Genomic DNA, 9,873 nt, shown 5'->3' with positions numbered 1-9,873 from the left:
CATTTGGAGGCATTTAATGTTCAAGCAAAAACGGCTGATTTTCGACAAAAGAGATAACACCCCCCCATTACGTCATGCTTCAGAAATGTGGAAAATGGTCCGTTTTCAAATGTTTTATTTTTGAACGTCAGTTCACATTTGTAGGTGGATCATCAGTGTTAGAGCTAAAATTAGCATGTTTAAAGTGATTTTCATGCTTCCAGGGGCCCTAAACACAAGATTTATGGAATGGTTAAAAGTGCATGAAAATGGCCAATTTACTCACTCTGAGTTCTCAAAAAGGGTTTCTTCACCCCGGGAAGTGAATTAAATACCATTTGGAGGCATTTAATGTTCAAGCAAAAACAGGTGATTTTTGAAAAAAAAGATAACACCCCCCCATTACGTCATGCTTCAGAAATGTGGAGAATGGTCCGTTTTCAAATGTTTTATTTTTGAACGTCAGTTCACATTTGTAGGTTGATCATCAGTGTTAGGGCTAAAATTAGCATGTTTAAAGTGATTTTCATGCTTCCAGGGGCCCGGGAAGTTAATTAAATACCATTTGGTGGCATTTAATGTTCAAGCAAAAACCGGTGATTTTCGACAAAAGAGATAACACCCCCCCATTACGTCATGCTTCAGAAATGTGGAAAATGGTCCGTTTTCAAATGTTTTATTTTTGAACGTCAGTTCACATTTGTAGGTGGATCATCAGTGTTAGAGCTAAAATTAGCATGTTTAAAGTGATTTTCATGCTTCCAGGGGCTCGGGAAGTGAATTAAATACCATTTGGAGGCTTTTAATGTTCAAGCAAAAACGGCTGATTTTCGACAAAAGAGATAACACCCCCCCATTACGTCATGCTTCAGAAATGTGGAAAATGGTCCATTTTCAAATGTTTTATTTTTGAACGTCAGTTCACATTTGAAGGTGGATCATCAGTGTTTGAGCTAAAATTAGCATGTTTAAAGTGATTTTCATGCTTCCAGGGGCCCTAAACACAAGATTTATGGAATGGTTAAAAGTTCATGAAAATGGCCAATTTACTCACTCTGAGTTCTCAAAAAGGGTTTCTTCACCCCGGGAAGTGAATTAAATACCATTTGGAGGCATTTAATGTTCAAGCAAAAACAGGTGATTTTTGAAAAAAAAGATAACACCCCCCCATTACGTCATGCTTCAGAAATGTGGAGAATGGTCCGTTTTCAAATGTTTTATTTTTGAACGTCAGTTCACATTTGTAGGTGGATCATCAGTGTTAGGGCTAAAATTAGCATGTTTAAAGTGATTTTCATGCTTCCAGGGGCTCGGGAAGTTATTTAAATACCATTTGGAGGCATTTAATGTTCAAGCAAAAATGGCTGATTTTCGACAAAAGAGATAACACCCCCCATTACATCATGCTTCAGAAATGTGGAGAATGGTCCGTTTTCAAATGTTTTATTTTTGAACGTCAGTTCACATTTGTAGGTGGATCATCAGTGTTAGAGCTAATATTAGCATGTTTAAAGTGATTTTCATGCTTCCAGGGGCCCTAAGCACAAGATTTATGGAATGGTTAAAAGTGCATGAAAATGGCCAATTTACTCACTCTGAGTTCTCAAAAAGGGTTTCTTCACCCCGGGAAGTGAATTAAATACCATTTGGAGGCATTTAATGTTCAAGCAAAAACGGCTGATTTTCGACAAAAGAGATAACACCCCCCCATTACGTCATGCTTCAGAAATGTGGAAAATGGTCCGTTTTCAAATGTTTTATTTTTGAACGTCAGTTCACATTTGTAGGTGGATCATCAGTGTTAGGGCTAAAATTAGCATGTTTAAAGTGATTTTCATGCTTCCAGGGGCTCGGGAAGTTATTTAAATACCAGTTGGAGGCATTTAATGTTCAAGCAAAAATGGCTGATTTTCAACAAAAGAGATAACACCCCCCCCATTACGTCATGCTTCAGAAATGTGGAAAATGGTCCGTTTTCAAATGTTTTATTTTTGAACGTCAGTTCACATTTGTAGGTGGATCATCAGTGTTAGAGCTAAAATTAGCATGTTTAAAGTGATTTTCATGCTTCCAGGGGCCCTAAACACAAGATTTATGGAATGGTAAAAGTGCATGAAAATGGCCAATTTACTCACTCTGAGTTCTCAAAAAGGGTTTCTTCACCCCGGGAAGATAATTAAATACCATTTGGAGGCATTTAATGTTCAAGCAAAAACGGCTGATTTTCGACAAAAGAGATAACACCCCCCCATTACGTCATGCTTCAGAAATGTGGAAAATGGTCCGTTTTCAAATGTTTTATTTTTGAACGTCAGTTCACATTTGTAGGTGGATCATCAGTGTTAGAGCTAAAATTAGCATGTTTAAAGTGATTTTCATGCTTCCAGGGGCCCTAAACACAAGATTTATGGAATGGTTAAAAAGTGCATGAAAATGGCCAATTTACTCACTCTGGGTTCTCAAAAAGGGTTTCTTCACCCCGGGAAGTTAATTAAATACCATTTGGTGGCATTTAATGTTCAAGCAAAAACGGCTGATTCTCGACAAAAGAGATACCACCCCCCCATTACGTCATGCTTCAGAAATGTGGAAAATGGTCCGTTTTCAAATGTTTTAATTTTTGAACATCAGTTCACATTTGTAGGTGGATCATCAGTGTTAGAGCTAAAATTAGCATGTTTAAAGTGATTTTCATGCTTCCAGGGGCTCGGGAAGTGAATTAAATACCATTTGGAGGCATTTAATGTTCAAGCAAAAATGGCTGATTTTTGACAAAAGAGATAACACCCCCCCATTACGTCATGCTTCAGAAATGTGGAGAATGGTCCGTTTTCAAATGTTTTATTTTTGAACGTCAGTTCACATTTGTAGGTGGATCATCAGTGTTAGAGCTAAAATTAGCTGTTTAAAGTGATTTTCATGCTTCCAGGGCCTCGGCAAGTTAATTAAATACCATTTGGAGGCATTTAATGTTCAAGCAAAAACGGCTGATTTTTGACAAAAGAGATAACACCCCCCCATTACGTCATGCTTCAGAAATGTGGAGAATGGTCCGTTTTCAAATGTTTTATTTTTGAACGTCAGTTCACATTTGTAGGTGGATCATCAGTGTTAGAGCTAAAATTAGCTGTTTAAAGTGATTTTCATGCTTCCAGGGCCTCGGCAAGTTAATTAAATACCATTTGGAGGCATTTAATGTTCAAGCAAAAACAGCTGATTTTCGACAAAAGAGATAACACCCCCCCATTACGTCATGCTTCAGAAATGTGGAGAATGGTCCGTTTTCAAATGTTTTATTTTTGAACGTCAGTTCACATTTGTAGGTGGATCATCAGTGTTAGAGCTAAAATTAGCATGTTTAAAGTGATTTTCATGCTTCCAGGGGCCCTAAACACAAGATTTATGGAATGATTAAAAGTGCATGAAAATGGCCAATTTACTCACTCTGAGTTCTCAAAAAGGGTTTCTTCACCCCGGGAAGATAATTAAATACCATTTGGAGGCATTTATTGTTCAAGCAAAAACGGCAGATTTTCGACAAAAGAGATAACACCCCCCATTACGTCATGCTTCAGAAATGTGGAGAATGGTCCATTTTCAAATGTTTTATTTTTGAACGTCAGTTCACATTTGTAGGTGGATCATCAGTGTTAGAGCTAAAATTAGCATGTTTAAAGTGATTTTCATGCTTCCAGGGGCCCTAAGCACAAGATTTATGGAATGGTTAAAAGTGCATGAAAATGGCCAATTTACTCACTCTGAGTTCTCAAAAAGGGTTTCTTCACCCCGGGAAGTGAATTAAATACCATTTGGAGGCATTTAATGTTCGAACAAAACAGGTGATTTTTGACAAAAGAGATAACACCCCCCCTTAAATACCATTTGGAGGCATTTAATGTTCGAACAAAACAGGTGATTTTTGACAAAAGAGATAACACCCCCCCATTACGTCATGCTTCAGAAATGTGGAAAATGGTCCGTTTTCAAATGTTTTATTTTTGAACGTCAGTTCACATTTGTAGGTGGATGATAAGTGTTAGAGCTAAAATCAGCATGTTTAAAGTGATTTTCATGCTTCCAGGGGCCCTAAACACAGGATTTATGGAATGGTTAAAAGTGCATGAAAATGGCCAATTTACTCACTCTGAGTTCTCAAAAAGGGTTTCTTCACCCCGGGAAGTGAATTAAATACCATTTGGAGGCATTTAATGTTCGAACAAAACAGGTGATTTTTGACAAAAGAGATAACACCCCCCCATTACGTCATGCTTCAGAAATGTGGAAAATGGTCCGTTTTCAAATGTTTTATTTTTGAACGTCCGTTCACATTTGTAGGTGGATCATCAGTGTTAGAGCTAAAATTAGCATGTTTAACGTGATTTTCATGCTTCCAGGGGCCCTAAAGACAAGATTTATGGAATGGTTAAAAGTGCATGAAAATGGACAATTTACTCACTCTGAGTTCTCAAAAAGGGTTTCTTCACCCCGGGAAGTTAATTAAATACCATTTGGAGGCATTTAATGTTCGAACAAAAACAGGCGATTTTTGACAAAAGAGATAACACCCCCCCATTACGTCATGCTTCAGAAATGTGGAAAATGGTCCGTTTTCAAATGTTTTATTTTTGAAAGTCAGTTCACATTTGTAGGTGGATCATCAGTGTTAGAGCTAAAATTAGCATGTTTAAAGTGATTTTCATGCTTCCAGGGGCCCTAAACACAAGATTTATGGAATGGTTAAAAGTGCATGAAAATGGCCAATTTACTCACTCTGAGTTCTCAAAAAGGGTTTCTTCACCCCGGGAAGTTAATTAAATACCATTTGGTGGCATTTAATGTTCAAGCAAAAACCGGTGATTTTCGACAAAAGAGATAACACCCCCCCCATTACGTCATGCTTCAGAAATGTGGAAAATGGTCCGTTTTCAAATGTTTTATTTTTGAACGTCAGTTCACATTTGTAGGTGGATCATCAGTGTTAGAGGTAAAATTAGCATGTTTAAAGTGATTTTCATGCTTCCAGGGGCTCGGGAAGTTAATTAAATACCATTTGGAGAAATTTAATGGTCAAGCAAAAACGGCTGATTTTCGACAAAAGAGATAACACCCCCCCATTACGTCATGCTTCAGAAATGTGGAGAATGGTCCGTTTTCAAATGTTTTATTTTTGAACGTCAGTTCACATTTGTAGGTAGATCATCAGTGTTAGAGCTAAAATTAGCATGTTTAAAGTGATTTTCATGCTTCCAGGGGCCCTAAACACAAGATTTATGGAATGGTTAAAAGTGCATGAAAATGGCCAATTTACTCACTCTGAGTTCTCAAAAAGGGTTTCTTCACCCCGGGAAGATAATTAAATACCATTTGGAGGCATTTAATGTTCAAGCAAAAACGGCTGATTTTCGACAAAAGAGATAACACCACCCCATTACGTTATGCTTCAGAAATGTGGAAAATGGTCCGTTTTCAAATGTTTTATTTTTGAACGTCAGTTCACATTTGTAGGTGGATCATCAGTGTTAGAGCTAAAATTAGCATGTTTAAAGTGATTTTCATGCTTCCAGGGGCCCTAAACACAAGATTTATGGAATGGTTAAAAGTTCATGAAAATGGCCAATTTACTCACTCTGAGTTCTCAAAAAGGGTTTCTTCACCCCGGGAAGTGAATTAAATACCATTTGGAGGCATTTAATGTTCGAACAAAAACAGGTGATTATTGACAAAAGAGATAACACCCCCCCATTACGTCATGCTTCAGAAATGTGGAAAATGGTCCATTTTCAAATGTTTTATTTTTGAACGTCCGTTCACATTTGTAGGTGGATCATCAGTGTTAGAGCTAAAATTAGCATGTTTAACGTGATTTTCATGCTTCCAGGGGCCCTAAAGACAAGATTTATGGAATGGTTAAAAGTTCATGAAAATGGCCAATTTACTCACTCTGAGTTCTCAAAAAGGGTTTCTTCACCCCGGGAAGTGAATTAAATACCATTTGGAGGCATTTAATGTTCGAACAAAAACAGGTGATTATTGACAAAAGAGATAACACCCCCCCATTACGTCATGCTTCAGAAATGTGGAAAATGGTCCATTTTCAAATGTTTTAATTTTGAACGTCCGTTCACATTTGTAGGTGGATCATCAGTGTTAGAGCTAAAATTAGCATGTTTAAAGTGATTTTCATGCTTCCAGGGCCTCGGCAAGTTAATTAAATACCATTTGGAGGCATTTAATGTTCAAGCAAAAACAGCTGATTTTCGACAAAAGAGATAACACCCCCCCATTACGTCATGCTTCAGAAATGTGGAGAATGGTCCGTTTTCAAATGTTTTATTTTTGAACGTCAGTTCACATTTGTAGGTGGATCATCAGTGTTAGAGCTAAAATTAGCATGTTTAAAGTGATTTTCATGCTTCCAGGGGCCCTAAACACAAGATTTATGGAATGATTAAAAGTGCATGAAAATAGCCAATTTACTCACTCTGAGTTCTCAAAAAGGGTTTCTTCACCCCGGGAAGATAATTAAATACCATTTGGAGGCATTTATTGTTCAAGCAAAAACGGCAGATTTTCGACAAAAGAGATAACACCCCCCATTACGTCATGCTTCAGAAATGTGGAGAATGGTCCATTTTCAAATGTTTTATTTTTGAACGTCAGTTCACATTTGTAGGTGGATCATCAGTGTTAGAGCTAAAATTAGCATGTTTAAAGTGATTTTTATGCTTCCAGGGGCCCTAAGCACAAGATTTATGGAATGGTTAAAAGTGCATGAAAATGGCCAATTTACTCACTCTGAGTTCTCAAAAAGGGTTTCTTCACCCCGGGAAGTGAATTAAATACCATTTGGAGGCATTTAATGTTCGAACAAAACAGGTGATTTTTGACAAAAGAGATAACACCCCCCCATTACGTCATGCTTCAGAAATGTGGAAAATGGTCCGTTTTCAAATGTTTTATTTTTGAACGTCAGTTCACATTTGTAGGTGGATCATAAGTGTTAGAGCTAAAATCAGCATGTTTAAAGTGATTTTCATGCTTCCAGGGGCCCTAAACACAGGATTTATGGAATGGTTAAAAGTGCATGAAAATGGCCAATTTACTCACTCTGAGTTCTCAAAAAGGGTTTCTTCACCCCGGGAAGTGAATTAAATACCATTCGGAGGCATTTAATGTTCGAACAAAACAGGTGATTTTTGACAAAAGAGATAACACCCCCCCATTACGTCATGCTTCAGAAATGTGGAAAATGGTCCGTTTTCAAATGTTTTATTTTTGAACGTCCGTTCACATTTGTAGGTGGATCATCAGTGTTAGAGCTAAAATTAGCATGTTTAACGTGATTTTCATGCTTCCAGGGGCCCTAAAGACAAGATTTATGGAATGGTTAAAAGTGCATGAAAATGGACAATTTACTCACTCTGAGTTCTCAAAAAGGGTTTCTTCACCCCGGGAAGTTAATTAAATACCATTTGGAGGCATTTAATGTTCGAACAAAAACAGGCGATTTTTGACAAAAGAGATAACACCCCCCCATTACGTCATGCTTCAGAAATGTGGAAAATGGTCCGTTTTCAAATGTTTTATTTTTGAAAGTCAGTTCACATTTGTAGGTGGATCATCAGTGTTAGAGCTAAAATTAGCATGTTTAAAGTGATTTTCATGCTTCCAGGGGCCCTAAACACAAGATTTATGGAATGGTTAAAAGTGCATGAAAATGGCCAATTTACTCACTCTGAGTTCTCAAAAAGGGTTTCTTCACCCCGGGAAGTTAATTAAATACCATTTGGTGGCATTTAATGTTCAAGCAAAAACCGGTGATTTTCGACAAAAGAGATAACACCCCCCCCATTACGTCATGCTTCAGAAATGTGGAAAATGGTCCGTTTTCAAATGTTTTATTTTTGAACGTCAGTTCACATTTGTAGGTGGATCATCAGTGTTAGAGGTAAAATTAGCATGTTTAAAGTGATTTTCATGCTTCCAGGGGCTCGGGAAGTTAATTAAATACCATTTGGAGGCATTTAATGGTCAAGCAAAAACGGCTGATTTTCGACAAAAGAGATAACACCCCCCCATTACGTCATGCTTCAGAAATGTGGAGAATGGTCCGTTTTCAAATGTTTTATTTTTGAACGTCAGTTCACATTTGTAGGTAGATCATCAGTGTTAGAGCTAAAATTAGCATGTTTAAAGTGATTTTCATGCTTCCAGGGGCCCTAAACACAAGATTTATGGAATGGTTAAAAGTGCATGAAAATGGCCAATTTACTCACTCTGAGTTCTCAAAAAGGGTTTCTTCACCCCGGGAAGATAATTAAATACCATTTGGAGGCATTTAATGTTCAAGCAAAAACGGCTGATTTTCGACAAAAGAGATAACACCACCCCATTACGTTATGCTTCAGAAATGTGGAAAATGGTCCGTTTTCAAATGTTTTATTTTTGAACGTCAGTTCACATTTGTAGGTGGATCATCAGTGTTAGAGCTAAAATTAGCATGTTTAAAGTGATTTTCATGCTTCCAGGGGCCCTAAACACAAGATTTATGGAATGGTTAAAAGTTCATGAAAATGGCCAATTTACTCACTCTGAGTTCTCAAAAAGGGTTTCTTCACCCCGGGAAGTGAATTAAATACCATTTGGAGGCATTTAATGTTCGAACAAAAACAGGTGATTATTGACAAAAGAGATAACACCCCCCCATTACGTCATGCTTCAGAAATGTGGAAAATGGTCCATTTTCAAATGTTTTATTTTTGAACGTCCGTTCACATTTGTAGGTGGATCATCAGTGTTAGAGCTAAAATTAGCATGTTTAACGTGATTTTCATGCTTCCAGGGGCCCTAAAGACAAGATTTATGGAATGGTTAAAAGTGCATGAAAATGGACAATTTACTCACTCTGAGTTCTCAAAAAGGGTTTCTTCACCCCGGGAAGTTAATTAAATACCATTTGGAGGCATTTAATGTTCGAACAAAAACAGGCGATTTTTGACAAAAGAGATAACACCCCCCCATTACGTCATGCTTCAGAAATGTGGAAAATGGTCCGTTTTCAAATGTTTTATTTTTGAACGTCAGTTCACATTTGTAGGTGGATCATCAGTGTTAGAGCTAAAATTAGCATGTTTAAAGTGATTTTCATGCTTCCAGGGGCCCTAAACACAAGATTTATGGAATGGTTAAAAGTGCATGAAAATGGCCAATTTACTCACTCTGAGTTCTCAAAAAGGGTTTCTTCACCCCGGGAAGTTAATTAAATACCATTTGGTGGCATTTAATGTTCAAGCAAAAACCGGTGATTTTCGACAAAAGAGATAACACCCCCCCATTACGTCATGCTTCAGAAATGTGGAAAATGGTCCGTTTTCAAATGTTTTATTTTTGAACGTCAGTTCACATTTGTAGGTGGATCATCAGTGTTAGAGCTAAAATTAGCATGTTTAAAGTGATTTTCATGCTTCCAGGGGCTCGGGAAGTGAATTAAATACCATTTGGAGGCATTTCATGTTCAAGCAAAAACGGCTGATTTTCGACAAAAGAGATAACACCCCCCCATTACGTCATGCTTCAGAAATGTGGAGAATGGTCCGTTTTCAAATGTTTTATTTTTGAACGTCAGTTCACATTTGTAGGTGGATCATCAGTGTTAGAGCTAAAATTAGCATGTTTAAAGTGATTTTCATGCTTCCAGGGGCCCTAAACACAAGATTTATGGAATGGTTAAAAGTTCATGAAAATGGCCAATTTACTCACTCTGAGTTCTCAAAAAGGGTTTCTTCACCCCGGGAAGATAATTAAATACCATTTGGAGGCATTTAATGTTCAAGCAAAAACGGCTCATTTTCGACAAAAGAGATAACACCCCCCCATTACGTCATGCTTCAGAAA

Source organism: Lissotriton vulgaris, unplaced genomic scaffold (assembly GCF_964263255.1).
Source record: "Lissotriton vulgaris unplaced genomic scaffold, aLisVul1.2 SCAFFOLD_323, whole genome shotgun sequence".
Taxonomy (NCBI): domain Eukaryota; kingdom Metazoa; phylum Chordata; class Amphibia; order Caudata; family Salamandridae; genus Lissotriton; species Lissotriton vulgaris.
The sequence above is the reverse complement of the archived record's forward strand: the minus strand, read 5'-3'. Positions refer to the sequence as shown.